The 20,629-nt window shown below is 50.8% G+C and overlaps 1 long non-coding RNA gene across 1 annotated transcript; it reads left to right on the top strand.

Annotated features, from left to right (window-relative positions):
- Positions 1 to 11,408: 11,408 nt before the first annotated feature.
- On the top strand, positions 11,409 to 17,182 carry LOC141581041 (uncharacterized). The gene is made up of 3 exons (XR_012513482.1): positions 11,409 to 11,885; positions 12,406 to 12,479; positions 16,173 to 17,182. It is a non-coding gene; the product is annotated as an uncharacterized LOC141581041 (long non-coding RNA).
- The last annotated feature ends 3,447 nt before the right edge of the window (positions 17,183 to 20,629 follow it).

Consider the following 20,629-nt stretch of genomic DNA (forward strand, 5'->3'; position numbering starts at 1 on the left):
CTGAATTATCATAAATAAGTAGGGCCAGGCATAGTGGCCCAAGATGTTTCCAATCCCAGCACTGTGGAAGGCCAAGGCAGGCATATCACGAGGTCAGGAGATCGTGACCATCCTGGCCAACGTGGTGAAACCCCATCTCTGCTAAAAGTACACTAACATTAGCTGAGTGTGGCGGCATGCACCTGTAATCCCTATTTAGGAGGCTGTAATCCTATTTAGGAGGCTGAGGCAGGAGAATTCCTTGACCCTGGGAGGCGGAGATTGCAGTGAACCAAAATCAAGTCATTGCACTCCAGCCTGGGCAACAGAGTGAGACCGCCTCAATAAACTTTTGTTTTGGTTTCAGATACAAGGTCTTGCTCTGTTGCCCAGGCTGGAGTGCAGTGGCATGATCATAGCCCACTGCAGGCTCCAATCCTGGGTTCAAGCCATCCTCCTGCCTTAGCCTCCTAAATAGCTGAACTACAGGCACATACAACCATGCCTACCAAAGTTTTTTTTTCTTTTTTTTCTTTTTTTTTCTTTTTGGTCTAGAACAGGGTCTTGCTATATTACCCAGGCAGGTCTCGAACTCTTGGGTTCAAGCTATCCTCCCGTCTCTGCCTCCCTAAGAGTTGGAATTACAGGCTTGAGCCACCATGCCTGACCCCAGTTTTTTTGGGGGGTTTTTGTTTTTGTTTTATAGAGACAGTCTTGCTACGTTGCTCAGCTGTGATGACTGGCATGAGTTACCATGCCCATTCATAAGGGAGAAACAAGTGTCTTGCAACATCAGCACAGTGTCTGTGTCTAATGCTGTATTGGGCCTCCCTGGGGGATTACAGAGAAAACAATAACGATACTGGCAGTGTGGAAGGAACATTACCAAATGCTAAACAATTCCCATAAACGGTTTGGGTTCTCCACGTGTGAGGCCCAACCCAGCAACAGGGCCACTATCTGTAGCCTATTAGCTATGCAAATTCTAGCACCCAGGACTAAACCCCCGGAAACTCTCAGAGAGGGTGTCCTCCGGAAGATTCTAATGGCCCCGCAAGTTTGAGAATGCCACTGTGCCCACGTTTTCCTTTGGACTTGCTATTCCTCAGCCCAGAATGTTCTTTGCCCAGACCTGCAACTGGAGACACCACCTCACCACTCATGTCGCCCTTCACACTGTCCCTTCCAGGTCAAGATGACAAAGTGAAACAGCCTCTGCTTTCACTGTCTCCTGAAACTTCACTGTAGTGACGCTTAAGCAATTGTTCATAAACAAACAAACAAAAATTTACAAGCCAGGCCGGGCGCGGTGGCTCAAGCCTGTAATCCCAGCACTTTGGGAGGCCGAGGCGGGTGGATCACGAGGTCGAGAGATCGAGACCATCCTGGTCAACATGGTGAAACCCCGTCTCTACTAAAAATACAAAAAATTAGCTGGGCATGGTGGCACGTGCCTGTAATCTCAGCTACTCAGGAGGCTGAGGCAGGAGAATTGCCTGAACCCAGGAGGCGGAGGTTGCGGTGAGCCGAGATCGCGCCATTGCACTCCAGCCTGGGTAACAAGAGCGAAACTCCGTCTCAAAAAAAAAAAAAAAAAAAAAAATTTACAAGCCAGCAGAGTGGAAAGGTGAGTTTTCTTAGAATTTCACCACCCCCAGGACTATTCGTTGGTGAGTCCCCTCAGCCATTAACAGTGTTGATGGCAGCTAAAACACAGAAGTTTGCCATAGATATACTTGCGGAAGAAGGCCAGGTGAAGTGGCTCACGCCTGTAATCCCAGCACTTTGGGAGGCCAAGGCAGGCAGATCACCTGAGCTTAGGAGTTCAAGACCAGCCTGACCAATGTGAAGAAACCCTGTCTCTACTAAAAATACAAAATTAGTTGGGCTTGATGGCACATGCCTGTAATCCCAGCTACTCAGGAGGCTGAGGCAGGAGAATCACTTGAACCCAGGAGGCGGAGATTACAGTGAGCCAGATCACGCCATTGCACTCCAGCTTGAGCAACAGAGTAAAACTCTGTATCAAAAAAAAAAAAAAAAAAAAAAAAATTGCTGGGGGTGGTGGCGCATATTTGTAGTTCTAGTTACTTGGGAAGCTGAGGCAGGAGAATTGCTTGAACCTGGGAGGTGGAGGTCACCGTGAGACGAGATCGCACCATTGCACTCCAGCCTGGGTGACAGAACGAGACTTCACCTCAAAAAAAAAAAAAAAAAATAGTGATGGATGCAGCAAACCACCACCATGGCACGTGTATACCTATGCAGCAAACCTGCATGATCTGCACTTGTACCCCAGAACTTAAAGTATAATTAATAAATAAATAAATAAAAATAGGGTCTCACTCTGTTGCTCAGGCTGGAGTGCAGGGGTGTCATCATGACTCATTGCAGCCTCCAGCTCCTGGGCTCCAGTGATCAGCCCACCTCAGACTCCCAAAGCGCTGGGACTACAGGTATGAGCCACCTCACCTGGCCCTTTCTAAATAATTTTTACTTTTTTGAGACAGGGTTTCACACTGTCACCCAAGCTGGAATGCAGTGGGTAATCACAGCTCACAGCAACCTCAACCGCTGGGCTGAAGCAATCCTCCCACCTCAGCCTCCCGAGTAGCTAGGACTATAGGCATGCACCACCATGCTCAGCTAATTAAGTATTATTTGAAGAGAAGAGGTTTCACCATGTTACTCAGTCGACCTCCTTGGATCAAATGGTTCACTCATCTCAGCCTCCCAAAGTGCTAGGATTATAGGCGTGAGCTACCTTGCCAGGCTGCCGGACCACCAGGCCCATTTTTAATTTTTTTAATTTTTTTTTCCTAAGGGAATGAACACAGGATATTTTATTTTATATTTTAATTGAGATAGAGCCTTTCCATGTTGCCCAGGCTGGTCTCTAACTCCTGGGCTGAATGGATCCTACTGCCCTGGCCTCCCAAAATGCTGGGATTACAGGTGTGAGCCACCAAGTCCAGCCTTTTATTTTATTTTTTTCTTAAGAGAAAGGAAAATGGGCCAGGCACGATGGCTCATGCCTGTAAGCCCAGCATTTTGGGAGGCTGAGGTGAGTGAATTACCTGAGCTCAGGAATTCAAGACCAGCATGGCCAACCTAGTGAAATCCCATCTCTACTAAATATAGAAAAAAAAAAAAAAAAAAAAAGCCAGGAGTGGTGAGCACCACTAATACCAGCTACTTGGGAGGCTGAGGCAGGAGAATCGCTTGAACTCAGGAGGTGGAGGTTGCAGAGAGCCAAGATCGCGTCACTGCACTCCAACCTGGGTGATAGAGCAAAACTCCATCAAAAAAAAAAAAGGGGGCCAGGCACAATAGTGGCTCATACCTGTAATCCCAGCACTTTGGGAGGCTGAGGTGAGTGAATCACCTGTGGTAAGGAGTTCGAGACCAGCCTGGCCAACATGGTGAAACCTGTCTCTATTAAAAATACAAAAAAAAAAAAAAAAAAAGCCAGCCATGATGAGCTCCCATAATCCCAGCTACTCGGGAGGCTGAGGCAGGAGAATCGCTTGAACCTGGGAGGCAGAGGTTGCAGTGAGCTGAGATCGAGCCTTTGCACTCCAGCCTGGGCAATAAGAGTGAATCTCTGTCTCAAAAAAAAAGGAAAAATGGCAGGGTTTCTGGAAAGAGAAACAAAATTGCAAAATCAAGGGTGGTGGGAAACAGCAGGAGTGTTCACCTAACCTGGAATGTGAATGTTGAAATTAAGACACACACGTGCCCTCAGCGCTGGGCACTCTCTCCACACCCGGAGGATGGGCACATAGAAGGTCCCTCTCCAAGGAAGCTGACCGACCAGGAATAAACTTTTTTTTTTTTTTTTGAGACAGTCTCACTCTGCCACCCAGGCCAGAGTGCAGTGGCACCATCTCGGCTCACTGTAACCTCTGCCTCCTGGGCTCAACCGATTCTCCTGCCTCAGCCTCCTGAGTAGCTGGAATTACAGGTGAGTGCCACAATGCCTGGTTAATTTTTTATATTTTTAGTAGAGGCAAGGTTTCTCCATGTTGGCCAGGCTGATCTTGAACTCCTGACCTCAAGTGATCCACCCATCTCAGCCTCCCAAAGTGCTGGGATTACATGCACGAGCCACCATGTCAGGCTAGGAATAAAGATTTAGATACTGATGCCAGCCGGGCATGATGCCTCCTGCCTGTGGTCCCAGCTACCCCGGAGACTGCGATGGGAGGACTGCCTGAGCCCAGGAGGCAGAGACTGCAATGAGCTATGATTGCACCACTGCACTCTAGCCTGGGTGAGAGAGCGAGACTCTATCTTAAAAAACAAAAGGAAAAGAGAAATAAATACAGCATAGAGGTTAAGAGCACCCCAGGCCGGGTATGGTGGTTCATGCCTGTAATCCCTATACTTTGGAAGGCCGAGGCAGGTGGACCACTAGAGGCCAGGAGTTCAAGACCAGCCTGGCCAACATGGTGAAACCCCGTCTCTACTAAAAGTACAAAAAAAATTAGCCGGCCCTTGTGACAGAATCACTTGAACCTGGGAGGCGGAGGTTGCAGTGAGCTGAGATCGCGCCACTGCACTCCAGCCTGGGCAACAGAGTGAGACTCCGTCTCTTTTTAAAAATGTTTTTAAAGATTTATGGCCAGGTGCGGTGGCTCACACCTGCAACCTGAGCACTTTGGGAGGCCAAGGCAGGCGCATCACCTTAGTTCAAGACCAGCCTGACCAACATGGAGAAACCCCCATCTCTACTAAAAATACAAAAAATTAGCCAGGTGTGGTGGCACATGCCTGTAATCCCAGCCACTCAAGAAGCTGAGGCAGGAGAATTGCTTGAACCTGGGAGGTGGAGGTTGCTGTGAACTGAGATCACACCACTGCACTCTAGCCTGGGCCACAGAGCAAGCCTCCATTTCTCAAAATAATAATAATAATAATAATAATTAGCCACGAATTAAATTTAATTAGTGTGATGGATGCACCTGTGGTCCCAACTACTTGTGGAGGCTGAGGTGGGAGAATCACTTGAGCTGGGGAGGCAGACGTTGAGGTGAGCTATGATCATACCACTGCACCCCAGCCTGGACAACAGAGCAAGATTCTGTCTCAAAAAAAAAAAAAAAAAAAAGACGTTTTTGCTGTGTGATCTCAGGCAAGCTGCTTCACTTCCTTGACTGGGTGATGGAAATCTTGCTCTGAGCACCGTGCCAAGCACATGGTAAATGCTCAGTAAAGGCGGCCTGTCATTGTGATGGCCACGAACTCCCTCTACAGCTCTGGGGTGCACCATCATCCCTGAAATGTGGGCACAGAAATTAAAACTCCAGAGAGTGAGGTCTCTTGGCCAAGGTCTCACTGTGACTGGTCTGTACTCCCATCTGTGCGGGGGGGCTTGGCGGGGCTCTGAACATGCCCTCCAGGGAAGGGAAACAAGACCTCAACACCTGAGGAAGGCTGAGGCCACAGCTAGGGAGCGCCGTGACGTGCTGTGGTTGGGACATCTGAGCCAGGCAGCCCCGCCCACCATGGAGCACTCAGCGTCACCCGTCACCCTCCTAGCGCCTCACGTTTGGTGGAGTCGCACCTCTGTGCTCAGCTGTCTCCCCGAAGAGAGCGTGGGCCCTGGTTTTCCTCACCCACTGGGGAAGGGCCCCACTCTCCACCATCACAGGAAGGGACAGCACCCCAGGTTCTGCCAGGGGGGCCCTCTCTCATCTGCCTCTGAGGTTGAGTCAACAGATGCCTCCCCCAAGAAGTCCACCCTGATTATTTCCTAGCAAAAATCTTCTCCTCTCAGAGCCTCTATGGTGTGACTCCTTTAGGTGTCAGTTAACTCTTACCTAGCCTGGGTCCTCTATCTACCCCAGGGCAGAGGCGAAGCGTAACAGAGCATTCATGGTGTGAGCAGAGCAATTTGCCTGAGTCAGAGAGCAGCGGAGTGAGCCTGGGGCCGGGTGGAACTGAAGAAAACAGTGAAGAAGCTGGGCATGGTGGCCATACCTGTAATCCCAACTGGCTAGCTCACAAAACCCAAACAAAATATTTTCTGTCTGGTCCTTTTCAGAAAAACATTTGTTGCATCTGGAGTCTTCAATTCCCACTCTTCAGAGTTCTTGCTGCATGGGATGGGTGCAGTGGCTCATGCCTGTAATCCCAGCACTGGGAATCCAAGGTAGGAGGATTGTTTGAACCCAGGAGTTCAAGACCAGCCTGGGCAATACAGCAAGGCTGGGTGCGGTGGCTCACACCTGTAATCCCAGCACTTTGGGAAGCCAAGGCAGGCGGATCATGCAGTCAGGGGTTCAAGACCAGCCTGGCCAACATAGTGAAACCTCATCTCCACTAAAAATAAAAAAATTAGCTGGGCATGGTGGTGGGTGCCTGTAGTCCCACCTACTTGGGAAGCTGAGGCAGGAGAATCACTTGAACCCAGGAGGCGGAGGCTGCGGTGAGCCAAGATTGCGCCATTGCACTCCAGCCTGGGCAACAAGAGCAAAACTCCATCTCAAAAAAAAAAAAGAGAGAGAGAAAAGAGGGAAGGAGGAAAGAATGGAGTGAAGTGAATCTTATTGTTTGAGACAGGGTCTCGCTCGGTTGGCCAGGCTAGAGTGCAGTGGCATAATCATGGCTCACTGCAGCCTCGAACTGCCAGGCTCAAATGATCCTCCCACCTCAGCCTCCTGAGTAGTTGGGACTACAGACATGTACCACCACACTCAGCTATTTTTCTCTTTTAGAGATATGGTCTCACCGCTCCTGCCTTTCCTTCCTCTTTCCTTACTTCCCTAAGGCTTCCGGCTTAAAGAGAGAGAGAGAGAGAGAGAGAGAGAGATGGTCTCACCATGTTGTCCAGGCTGGTCTGGAACTCCTGAGCTCAAGTGATCCTCCTGCCTCAGCCTCCCATGTATTAATAGCTGGGACTACAGGTGCACACTACCACGTCCTGCTTTTTTTGTTTGTTTCTTTGGTAGAGACAGGGGTCTCACTATATTGCCCAGGCTGGTCTCACACTCCTGAGCTCAAGTGATCTTCCTGCCTTGGCCTCCCAAAATGCTGGGATTGCAGACATGAGCCTGATACTGATCTTGAGCCATGAACGAGTGTTTACACATGTTGAGGAGGAAAGAGGCACAAAGAGGGGAATTACATCATCCAAGTAAGTTGAGTCACTGGAAAAGCTACATCCAGGTCTCTTTGGAAAACATAGACCGGCACCTCAGTGTGTACACCTGGGGGATTGGGTAAGGGTTGCAAGGTACAGGCCAGGTGTGGTGGCTCACACCTGTAATCCCAGCACTTTGGGAGGCCTGGACAGGCGGATCACCTGAGGTCAGGAGTTTGAGACTAGCCTGGCCAACAGAAGTGAAACCCCGTCTCTACTAAAAATACAAAAAAATTAGCCAGGCACAGTGGCAGGCACCTGTCATCCCAGCTACTTGGGAAGCTAAGGCAGGAGAATTGCTTGAACCTGGGAGGCAGAGGTTGCAGTGAGCTGAGATCACGCCACTGCGCTCCAGCCTGGGCAACAGAGCAAGACTCCTTCTCAAAAAAAGAAAAAGAGTTGCAAGATTATAGTTTCACTATGTTGCTCAGACGGCTAGTCTGGAATTCCTGGAGTTGAGGAAATGACCACACAAGTGATCCTCCCATCTCAGCCTCCCATAGTGCTAGGATTAGAGGCAGGAGCTACCGTTCCGGTTTGCAAGGTAAGTTTGTGGAGTTGGGGCGCATACTGAGTGTCTCTGAGGCAATGCTGTGTACTCAGGTGGACGTGTGCATGCGTGGATACTTCCCGTTGAGCAACAACATAGGGTAATATTGAACTCGCTTGGCTTCAAATCCCAGCTCTCCTCTGCTGGCTACATGACCTTGAAATCTCTCCATCTCTCTGTGCCTCCGTTTCCCCGTATATGAAATGGGACTCACACCAATGACCACCTTGTGGGACTGTTGTCTGGAATCAGGGAGCCAGAATAGTGCGTGGCATACAGCAGGTGCTCAGTAGGACCAGCCATCATTGCTGCCAGTGAGCTGAGAGTGAAGTGCCTCATGACTGTGTATGAGGATTGATCTTGTTTTGGGGGGAAAAGGCAGGCTGGGCGGGGCTCGGTGGCTGACGCCTGTAATACCAGTGCTTTGGGAGGCTGAGGAGGGCAAATCACTTGAGTTCAGGAGTTCGAAACTAGCCTGGGCAATATAGTAAGACCCCGTCTCTCCTAAAAATACAAAAATTAGCCGGGTTGGTAGCGGGCACCTGTAGTCCCAGCTACTCCGGAGGCTGAGGCAGGACAATCACTTGAACCTGGGAGGCAGAGGTTGCCGTGAGCAGAGATCGCATCATTGCACTCCAGTCTAGGCAATAGAGACTCGGCCTCAAAACAAAAACAAAAACAAAAAAACAGGCATTCAGGCAGGCAGGAACATGTGTTGCAAATTTTTTTTTTTTTTTAACCTATCTCCAGTAATGGGTATAAGCAAGCAAAATTGTTAGGATGAAAATGACTGCAGTGGTCATCAGAAGGAAAACTGCCAGATTATATAACTCGCAGAATCAGTTTTAAAAATTAAGCAGTGGCTGGGCGTGGTGGCTCACCCTGTAATCCCAGCACTTTGGGAGGCCGAGGTGGATGGATCACCTGAGGTCAGGAGTTCGAGACCGGCCGGGCCAAGATAGTGAAACCCCATCTCTACTAAAAATACAAAAATTAGCCAGGCATGGTGGCAGGTGCCTATGATCCCAGCTACTCTGGAGGCTGAGGCAGAAGAATCACTTGAACCCAGGAGGTGGATACTGCAGTGAGCTGAGATCGTGCCACTGCACTCCAGCCTGGTTGACAAGGCGAGACTCTGTCAAAAAAAGAAAAAAATTAAGCAGTAAACATGTTTGAATCATCTCTCAAGAGATCTCCAAGTGATAAGAGAACAAGGCACTTGGACTCTGCCTCCTCTACTTTTTCAAAAATTAAAGTCTTTAGTGGGAAATGGGCCTTAACTATCAGGTTGTGTGTCTGTCCTGTTTGAAGTGTATGTTGAAAATTTGACTTGATTGTTGTATGTAATTGCTTTTTTAGGCAGATCACTTACAAAACCTTTAAAAGAAGCAAGGTGTGGTAGCTTATGCCTGTAATCCCTGCACTTTGGGAGGCCGAGGGAGGTGGATCACTTGAAGTCAGTAGTTCGAGACCAGCTTGGCCAAGATGGTGAAACCCCATCTCCACTAAAAATACAAAAATTAGCCAGGCGTTGTGACGCATGCCTGTACTCCCAGCTACTCAGGAGGCTGAGGCAGGAGAATCGCTTGAACCCAGGAGGCAGAGGTTGCAGTGAGCCAAGATCGTGCCACTGCACTCCAACCTAGGCGACAGTGAGACTCTGTCTCAAAAAAAAAAAAAAAAAAGAAAAGAAACTTTAAAAGAATAAATAAGTGACGGGAAAAAAGAAACGAAAGCAAGGTGCTGCTATGTATAGAATGCACGCTTTGGGGTTCAGAGCAGAAATAGGTTGCATAAAACATTTCAGTAAGATATGCAAAAACTGAGGGACTTTTCATGGTATATGATTTTGCCTGCTTGCATTTTCCATGGATTAGTTTTCTTTGCTTTGTTTTCTACTTTTTTTTTTTTTCTTAACATTAAGCACAGAATGGTGGTCAGCTTTCACACATGCAGAAAGAAACCAGTGGCCAGAGCCGTTTGGAGGAAGGAAACATTTAGCACCTAGTGACATCAAAGGCAGGAAATGGTGTTTCCCTGCTAAGGGCAGTGGAAGGGGAAGGCGGGGATGGGGAAGACCCAGGCAGACCCGGGGCAGACCCAGGAACCCCTTCAAAGAGTATGAAGACACAGCTTACAGTGCTGGGAAGTCAGCCCACCTCAGAAAGGGAATCTCAGCAGGGTAACCACCTGGAAAGAACTTTCCAACTCCCCCAGGGGAAGGACACAATTCACAGACACCAGAACACAAAGGGCACCCCCATTCTAGATATATACAATTACATAAACGGAGACAGACATACCATGCAGACATACACACAATCTCTCTCTCTCTCTCTCTCTCTCTCTCTCTCTCACACACACACACACACACACACCTGGACACACAGTTATGAATACACAACAACCATCAAGGCAAGCCACAGATCAGGTGTGGTGGCTCACGCCTGTAATCCCAGCACCTTGGGATGCCAAGGCAGGCAGATCACTTGAGATCAGGAGTTCAGGACCAACCCGGCCAACACAGTGAAACCCCATCTCTATCAAAAATACAAAAAAGAAAGAAAGAAATTAGCTGTGCATGGTGATGCACGCCCATAGTCCCAGCTACTCAGGAGGCTGAGGTGGGAGAATCACCTGAACCCAGGAGGCAGAGGTTGCAGTGAGCCAAGATTGCACCACTGCATTCCAGCCTGGACAACAGAACAAGATTCTGTCTCAAAAAAAAAAAAAAAAAAGCTAGCCACAGACACACACAAGGACACAAGAGACATACATTCAGGGCATATAACCAAACTCACAAGAATAAAACAGACATGGAGATATACAACACACACATGTACACAGTTACACACTTACAAAGACACCTGGAAACACAACCATAGATTTACATGACAGGCACCACGGCTAGCCAAAGACTTAACACAAGAACACAACGTTACAGACATATACAACCCCACACACACGGAGGTCCAGCCCTAAGACCACCCAGCATCCCCCCTGAAGGAGACCCAGTTACAACCCTGAGACCACCCAAGACCTTCCCAGAGGAGACCCAGGTCCAACTCTAAAACCACCCAAGATTTGTCCCACAGAGGAGACCGAGCTCCAACCCTATCATCACCTAAGATCCCCCATGGAGGCGGTCCAGGTCCAACCCTAAAACCACCCAAGATCCTTCCCAGAGGACACCCCCAGATCCAACTCTAAGATCACCCAAGATCTCCCCGGAGGAGGCCCAGGTACAGCCCTAAGATCACCCAAGATCTCCCCAGAGGAGGCCCATGTCCAACCCTAAGACCACCCAAGACCCCCCTGGAGGAGACCCAGGTTCAGCCCTAAGACCACCCATGATAACCCCAGAGGAGGCCTCGGTCCAGCTCTAAGACCGCCCCAGATCCTTCTCCAAAGGAGACCCAGGTCCAACCCTAAGACCACCCAAGGTCCACCCCCTCCCAGAGGAGACCCAGCCACTAGCCCTCAGAACACCCAAGCTCCACCCCCTTCCCACCCAAGATCCACCTTCACCAGGGGACCCAGGACTCACCCCGAGACCACTAAGATGCATCCCCTAAGAGGAGACCCAGGGCCTTCTCTCTGAGGACTTCCCCCTCCCCCCCAGGAACCAATAGTCGCCTTGGGACCCTTTTCGCCACAGCAATGCCCAGTGTGGGCGGCGGGCGCCCCCTGGCGGACCTGGAGCCTCAGGCCAGGACTGCACGGAGCGGGGGCCCCAGAGCCGAGGCGCGCGGGGGTGCTGTGGGCTGGGAAAGGTGCTCTAGGACTTGGGAGCATCCACGGGAGATCCCGGGAAGGAAAGAGAGTCGAGACGCGAGAGCTGGGAGCTGGGCGGCCGGAACCGGATCGGGCAGGGCACTGGGGGCGGGAACAGAACTGCGGAAGTAAGAGTGGGACCGAAGACCTCCCACCCCGGCATCCCAGCCAGCCCCGCGTCCCCACCCGGCAGGTGCGGCTCCCGGACCACGGAAGACCCCGGAGGCAAATTCCCAACGAGGCACAGCGAGGGCAGGGTTGGGGCGGCTGGAACGCTGAGGGTGGGAGGTCTTCGGTCCCACGGCAGAAGCTCGCCTAGTCATGGCTCTCAGCCTGGAAGTGACGGCCAAGAAGTCGCTCGACACTGGGAAGGCCCAGCGCCCAGCCTGGATGATCACCAGCACCAACGTGGCTTTGGCCCGAGGGTCCAAGAGAAAGGTGGGGCTGGTCCCTTCCACGACTGATCCCTGTCATTTTTCTGAAGCCCCCCCCCCCAACTTCGCCGTCATCCGCCTCCCATCTCTCTAGCTTCGCCCTAGGCCCCGCCCACGCACCCATCCGTCCGCCTCCCAGGCTCCGCCCACTCCTCAGTCCTTCCCACTTTCTCGTCATTCTCTCGAGCATCCGCCCACTTCCTCTGTCGTTAGCCTCCCAAGCCTTGCCCATTTCTCAGTCCCTCCCGTTTTCCTGTCATTCTTCTTAGGCCCCGCCCACTCCCGCCACCATCAGCCTCAGGCCCTGCCCACTCCTCAGTCCCTCCCACTCTCCTGTCATTCTCTCTAGAGCCCGCCCAATTCCCCAGCCGACAGCCTCCCAGGCCCTGCCCACTCCTCAGTCCCTCAACTGTTATTCTCCCAGGCCCCGCCCATTTTCCCATCATTAGTGACCCAGGAAGAGAGGCTAAAGATTCTCCTGCCCCACTCACTTTTCTCCGTTTTCTTTTTTTTTTTCCTTACAGACGGAGTTTCACTCTTGTCGCCAGGCTGCAGTGCAATGGCTTGATCTCAGCTAGCTGCGACCTCCACTTCCCAGGTTCAAGCAATTCTCCTGCTCAGCCTCCCGTGTAGCTGGGATTAAAGGCTTATGCCACCAGACCCATCTAATTTTTTTGTATTATTAGTAGAGACGGGGTTTCACCATGTTGGTCAGGCTGGTCTCGAACTCCTGACCTCAGGTGATCCACCCACCTCGGCCTCCCAAAGTGCTGGGATTACAGGCATGAGCCACAGCGCCTGAGAGTTTTCTGCCTTTTTTAGTCATCCTCTCCTCAGGCCCTGCCCCTCTACCCCTCTGAATGTTTGTCCTATCTCAAACCCTCGTCCCTTTTCTGGGATCTGCCTTTCCAGAGCCTTGCACCCTCTTCCCGGTCCAGGTTTTCAAGCCATGCTTATGACTCACCAATTTCGCTGGGACTTGTAGTCAGTCACCTGCGGGCCTCTGACCCTTTGATTCCTTTACGCCCCGGCCCGTTTATTCTGGCCTCCATTCATGCAGGCTCTGTCCTCACCCATAATCCCCATGCACACCCCCCAAGACCCCACCCCAGGGCTGCCACGCCCCTGTGGCGTACTGTGTCGTAAATCACTAAGGAGGCCTCGGTTTCCCTGCCCCACCCTTCTTCCGTGAGCCCTAGTCTGGATGAGTGAACCCACCCCAACACCATCTGCTCCCCAGAAGTGGGTAAGGTCACCGCGTGGGGCCATGGCCCCACCCCAGCAGGAATCCTCTCTCAGCACCTGTGGCTTGGGGACTCACACGGGACGCTCCCCAGCCACGCCACTGTCACCGGAGCTCCGGGACCATCAAGATGTTGGATTCAGCCGGTCTCGGTGGCTCACACCTGTAATCTCACCACTTTGGGAGGCGGAAGAGGGTGGATTACCAGAGGTCAGGAGTTCGAGACCAGCCTGCCCAAAGTGGTAAAACCCTTCTTTACTAAAACTACAAAAAAAATTAGCCAGGCTTGGTGGCGCATGCCTGAAATCCCAGCTGCTCAGGAGGCTGAGGCAGGAGACTCACTTGAAACCTGGAGGCGGAGTGACTCATGCCTGTAATCCCAGCACTTTGGGAGGCCGAGGCAGGTGGATCACCTGATGTCAGGAGTTCAAGACCAGCCTGGCCAACGTGGTGAAACCCTTCTTTACTAAAACTACAAAAGAAATTAGCCAGGCATCGTGACGGGCGCCTGTAATCCCAGCTACTCAGGAGGCTGAGGTAGGAGAACTGCTTGAACCCAGGAGGGAGAGGTTGCAATAAGCCGAGATGGTGCCACTGCATTCCAGCCTGGGTGACAGAGAAACACTCTTAAAAAAAAAAAAAAAAAAAAAAAGACATTGGATGCTTCTTTTTCTGTCTGATGCTGGGTGAGCCCCTTCGTACCAGCCTTGAGCCCATGAGCACCCCCAGCCTGAAATCCAAGGGCCTATGTTGGGGTCTGTCTGCTTGTCTGTCTTTATCTGAGGGTCAGTAGACTGGGGGCAGTAGCAGTCAGCCCTGGCATGTGGACTGCGGTCCTGTGTATGTCCATTTGTGTGTGTCCCTGTGTGTTGGGCATCTGGGTCGTGTGTTTGGGTGAATGAGAGAAAAAACTCCCACAGCGTGGCTTTTGTATCCAGAGCACGAAGCATGTATGCCTGTGTGTTGCCAGTCTCCCGGGTCTGTGTGCTGGCTTTTTTTTTTTTTTTTTTTTTTGAGATCGAGTCTTGCCCTTGTCATCCAAGCTGGAGTGAAATGGCACAATCTTGGCTCACTGCAACCTCCACCTCCCAGGTTCAAGTGATTCCCCTGCCTCAGCCTCCCGACAAGCTTGGATTACAGGTGCGCAACCACCAAGCCTGGCTAATTTTTTGTATTTTCTTAGTACAGACAGGGTTTCACCATGTTGGCCAGGATGCTCTTGATCTCCTGACCTCATGATCTGCCTGCCTCAGCCTCCCAAAATGCTGGGGTTACAGATGTGAGCCTCCTCGCCCGGCCCGGCTCTGTTTTTTTTTTTTGTTGTTGTTGTTGTTGTTGTTTTTTGAGTTGCGTGTCCAGGCCCGTCTGTAGGGCTGTGCGGGTGTGTTGCATATCTCTGTGTATGTTTGACTGTATGTACATAGTAGGTGTGTACCTGAGTCTGTATTATGTTTTTTGTTTTGTTTTGAGACAGAGTCTTGCTCTGTCTCCCAGGCTGGAGTGCAGTGGCATGATCTCGGCTCACTGCAACCTCCGCCTCCCGGGTTCAAGCAATTCTCCTGCCTCAGCCTCTCAAGTAGCTGGGATTACAGGTGCGCACCACCACGCCCAGCTAATTTTTGTATTTTTCATAGAGATAGGGTTTCACCACATTGGCCAGGCTGGTCTGGAACTCCTGATCTTGGGTGATCCACCTGCCTCGGCCTCCCAAAATGCTGGGATTATAGTCGTGAGCCCCATGCCCAGCCTGTATTGTGTTTATAATCATGTATAATAGGCTGGCTATGTCTCTCTGGGGGTCTGATTGTAGGGCAATGTATCTGTGTGTATCTGACTCATTGCATGCATGCGTGCCTGCATGTGTGTGTGTCTCTCTCTCTTTTTTTTTTTTTAAGACATAGTTTCACCCTGCCACCCAGGCTGGAGTGCAGTGGTGCAACTTCGGCTCACTGCAACCTCCACCTCCTGGGATCAAGTGATTGTTATGCCTTAGCCTCCGGAGTAGCTGGGACCACAGACGTGAGTCATTCCTGCTATCAGGAGGCTGAGGAGAGAGGATCGCTTGAGCCTAGGAGTTGGAGTCTGCAGTAACCTATGATCCTGCCACTGCAGTCTGTTGCCTGGGCAACAGAGCAAAAACTTAAGATAGATAGATACATACATGCATACATACATAGACAGATACATAGATACATAAATAGATAGATACATATATACATACAGACAGATACATAGATAGATACATATATACATACATAGACAGATACATAGACAGATAGATACATAGATAGATACAACTCCAGCGTTTCATTCATCCAGATGAATTAAATTATGTATTGCAATTCTCCTGTCTTGATCCTTCCATTCCAACTGGGCAAGAGACAAAATGAACTCACTGGGCAGTTGCAGAACCCTGCAGATCAGCCTGGGAGAGATCATTCATGCCCATGTGAACCCCAAATATCAGAAGCAGGTCTCAGTTGACTTATTTTTTTATTTTTTACTTTTTTTGAGATGGAGTCTCACTCTCTTGCCAGGCTGGAGTGCAGTGGCGCAATCTCAGCTCACTGCAACTTCCCCCTCCCGGATACAAGCGATTCTACCTCCTCAGCCTCCCGAGTAGCTGGGACTACAGGCATGCACCACCACGCTCAGCCAATTTTTTATATTTTTACTAGAGACAGGGTTTCACTGTGTTGGCCAAGCTGGTCTCCAACTCCTGACCTCAGGTGATCTGCCCACCCTGGCCTCCCAACGTGCTGGGTTTACAGGTGTGAGCCACCGCACCTGGCCGTATTTCTTTATGTTTTATTATTATTATTATTTTAATAGAGATGGGGTCTGGCTTTGTTGTCTAGGTTGGTCTTGAATTCCTGGCCTCCCAAAATGCTGGGATTACAGACATGAGCCACCACGCCTGGCTCAGGAAATCCTTCTAGTTTATTTATTTATTTTAAATAGATACAGAGTCCCACTTTGTTGCCCAGGCTGGTTTTTTTGTTTTGTTTTTTGTTTTTTTTGAGATGAAGTTTCACTCTTGTTTTCCAGGCTGGAGCGTAATGGCGCGATCTCAGCTCACTGCAACCTCCGCCTCCCGGGTTCAAGCCATTCTCCTGCCTCAACCTCCCAAGTAGGTTGCGATTACAGGAATGTGCCACCACTCCCAGCTAATTTTGTATTTTTAGTAGAGTCAGGGTTTCTCCACATTGGTCAGGCTGGTCTCAAACTGCCGACCTCAGGTGAACTGCCCGCCTCAGCCTCCCAAAGTGCTGGGATTACAGGCATGAGCCATCATGCCCGGCCTACTCAGGCCGGTCTTGAACTCCTGGCCTCAAGTGATCTTCCCTATTTGGCTTTTTTTTTTTTTTGGACAGAGTTTCGCTCTTGTTACCCAGGCTGGAGTGCCATGGCGCGATCTCGGCTCACCGCAACCTCCGCCTCCTGGGTTCAGGCAATTCTCCTGCCTCAGCCTCCTGAGTAGCTGGGATTACAGGCACGTGCCACCATGCCCAGCTAATTTTTTTGTATTTTTAGTAGAGACGGGGTTTCACCATGTTGACCAGGATGGTCTCAATCTGTTGACCTCGTGATCCACCCGCCTCGGCCTCCCAAAGTGCTGGGATTACAGGCGTGAGCCACCGCGCCCGGCCGACTTGGCCTTTTAAACTGCAGGAATTACTGCTGGAGCCACTAGGAAGTCCTATTCAGAACACGCCTTCTTCGGGACGTACTGCCTGGGGTATCTGGTGGTAAGTGTTGGCGCCAGGCCCAGCAATGCTGGAGAACGCTCCATTGTCCCCCTCCCCACCCCTTCCACCACCCCCCACCCCATGCTCAGTCCCAGCAGTGCCAGGCACTGCGTCCACAGAACTGGTGTGTGTCCCTGTAGTTGGGACGGCTTCTCTTAAAACTCATTCAGCATCTCTGTCTCACTATATAATCTCTCCAACCCTCTGTCTCCCGCTGCCCCTAGCTGTAGAGGGCCTATGCCGGCTGTGTCTGACACCAGGGCTGGGCTCCACCCAAGCAGAGGAAAAGAAAATCAGACTCAGGCGAGGTGTGGCTCTTGGGTCTGGGTGGGGAGGTGGAAGGAGGGGCCGGGGAGAGGGGGCGGGAAGGACCTTGGGAAAAGGGCCAGTGACCCTCAGGCCAGGCACACAAAGACAGCATAGATTGCGGTGCTGGAAGCTGACAGCACGCATCAGAGCCGGCCGGGAACACCGGGCACCGTGCTAGGCAGACACATGACACAGAGAGGCCCGGGCCACGGCGCACGTGACAGTCACACGGCTGCCTCAACAGTGACATTTTCCTCCTGAAAGACAATGCACTGGACTGCCAGCCTTTTCTTTCTTTTTCTTTTTTTTTTATTTTTTGAGACAGAGTCTCACTCTGTCACCCAGACTGGAGTTCAGTGACAAGATCTCAGCTCACTGCAACCTCCGCCTCCCAGGTTTAAGTGATTCTCCCGCCTCAGTCTCCAGAGTAGCTGGGATTACAGGCATCTGCCACCACGTCTGGCTAATTCTTGTATTTTTAGTAGAGACGGGGTTTCATCAAGAGTGAGGCTGGTCTTGAACTCCTGACCTCAGGCGATCCACCCTCCTCGGCCTCCCAGAGTGCTGGGATTATAGGCCTGAGTCACCACGCCCACTCGGCATTATTTTTTTCTCTTTTGAGACAGAGCCTTGCTCTGTCACCAGGCTGGAGTGCAATGGCATGATCTTGGCTCACTGCAACCTGCACCTCCCAGGCTCAAGTGATCCTCCTGCTTCAGCCTGCCAAGCAGCTGGGACTACAGGTGCCCACCAGCACCTGGCTAATTTTTGTAGTGACCAATTTAGCTAATTTTGCTAAATTGCCCAGGTTGATCTCGAACTCCTGGGCTCAAGCAATCCGCCTACCTTTGCCTCCCAAAGTGCTTGAATTACAAGCATGAGCCACTGTGCCCCACCTCTTTTTTTTTTTTTTTTTTTTTTATTTTTAAGATCAAATAGCAGACTAGTCACGGTGTCTCCTGCCCATAATCCCAGCAATTTGGGAGGCCCAGGTGGGTGGATTACCTGAGGTCAGGAGTTCTAGACCACCCTCACCAACACAGCAAAACCCCGTCTCTACTAAAAATACAAAAATTAGCCGGTCGTGGTGGTAGGCGCCTATAGTCCCAGCTACCCGGGAGGCTGAGGCAGGAGAATCGCTTGAACCTGGGAGGCAGAGGTTTCAATGAGCTGAGAGCAGGTCACTGCACTCCGGCCTGGGAGACAGAGTGAGACTCCATCTCAAAAAATAAATAAATAAACATGTATATAGCCAAGCATGGTGGTGGGCACATGTACTCCCAGCTACTCCAGAGGCCGAGGTGGGAGGATCACGGGTGTCTGGGTGGTCAAGGCTGGAGTGAGATATGACAGCACCACTGTACTCCAGCCTATGCAACAGACTGAAACTGTCTCAAAAAAAAATGGCTTGCTTAAAAAATTAAAACATACATACACACGCACTGAGTTGGGGGAGAGAGAGTATATAAATCACAGAAGCAGCTGGGCACGGTGGCTCACACCTGTAATCCCAGCACTTTGGGAGGCCAAGGTGGGCAGATCAACTGAGGTCAGGAGTTTGAGACCATCCTGGCCAACATAGGGAAACTCCGTCTCTACTAAAAATACAAAAAAGAAAAAAAAAAAATAGCCAGGAGTGGTGCTGAGCGCCTGTAATCCCAGCTACTCAGGAGGCTGAGGCAAGAGAATCACGTGAACCCGGGAGACCGGTTGCAGTGAGCTGAGATCACGCCACTGCACTCCAGCCTGGGTGACAGAATGAGACTCTGTCTCAAAAAAAAAAATAAAAAGCTAAATCACAGAAGCTAAGGGATTGCCCCATCAAACCCAAATAATCTAACCCCTCTGGAATTTATTCTGGCATCTAGTGTGAGTGAAGAGTCTAACTCAAATTTTTTCCCAAAATAATTAACACAGGATTTCTCAGCCTCAGCTCTGTTGACATTGGGGCAGCGTCATTCTCTAGGGTGGGGCCATCCTGTGCACTGAAGGGTTTTCAGCAGCATCTCTGGCCTCCACCCACTAGATGCCAGTAGTGCACACATATTCACACACATACAGCTGCCCCCATCCAGGTATGACAACCAAAAATGTCTCCAGACAGTGCCGAGTGTCCCCTGGGAGGGCGACATCACCCCCGACCTCCACTCACACACACACATGCTGTTGAGAACCACTGGTCAAATTTAGTGACCATTATGGCCGGGCGCGGTGGCTCATGCCTGTAATCCCAGCACTTTGGGAGGCTGAAGCAGGCAGATCACGAGGTCAGGAGTTCAAGACCAGCCTGACCAACATGGTGAAACTCCCATCCCTACTAAAAATACAAAAAGTAGCCGGGCATGGTAGTATGTGCCTGTAATCCCAGCTACTCGGGAGGCTGAGGCAGGAGAATGGCTTGAACCCAGGAGGCAGAGGTTGCAGTGAGCCAAGATGCTACATTGTACTCCAGCCTGGGTGACAGAGCAAGACTCTGTCTTAAAAAAAAAAAAAAAAAAATCAGTGATCATGGCAAATGTGAGGTCCCAACCACATGGCCAAGATGGCTTACCCCACCTCCCACCAGTGATACATCCAAGTTCTTGAGTGAGGAAGTCACAGAAGGGAGGTGAGGAAGAGACTTCCTGGGAGGGTGGGACTGGAGGCTGCCAAGGAAGCAGCCCCAGGAGGTCTGACCTTCACTGGAGGGGCAGCACAGGAAGTCCAGTCCAGCCGCTGATAACACTTAGGCTCATGAAAGATACAATGTATTGTTGACTCTGTGGGAGGGGAGACTAGTGCCTCCTTGTTAACTGGGTCATCCCATTATCAGACCTTGGAGGGTGGGCCTTCTTCACCACCCCGCAAATGTGAAATTCAGACATTAGCAGGGCATGGTGGCACACACCTGTAGTCCCAGCTACTCAAGAGGTTAAGACAGGAGAATTGCTTGAACCCAGGAGGTGGAGGTTGCAGTGACCCGAGATCCCGACATTGCACTCCAGCCTGGGCCACAGAGCAAGACTCTAGCTCAAAAAAAAAAAAAGAAAAGGAAAGAGAGAAAAAAGAAATTCAGACACGGAGAGGGGCACGAGTGCAAGCTCATGTACCTAATACAGGAAATGCAGAGGCACGGGAGATGGTTTGTAATAAATGATGATACTGAACTGGCCACAGTGGCTCGTGCCTGGAATCCCAGCACTTTGGGAGGCCGAGGCAGGAGGATCTCATGCGCTCAGGAGTTGGAGGCCAGCCTGGACAACATAGTGAGACCCCATCTCTACCAAACAAAATCTTGAAAATTAGCCAGGCTGGTGGCATACACCTGTAGTACTTGGGAGGCTAGTATAAATTATAATACTGGAGAGGAGGGGTGTTATTTTGGGAAAGCGAGGCAGCCCCTGGGGATTCACTGTCCCCCTCCCAATAAGCAACCCAGCTGTCTCACTCCTCCACCCTCCGCCTTAG

Source organism: Saimiri boliviensis, chromosome 14, assembly GCF_048565385.1.
Source record: "Saimiri boliviensis isolate mSaiBol1 chromosome 14, mSaiBol1.pri, whole genome shotgun sequence".
Taxonomy (NCBI): Eukaryota; Metazoa; Chordata; class Mammalia; order Primates; family Cebidae; genus Saimiri; species Saimiri boliviensis.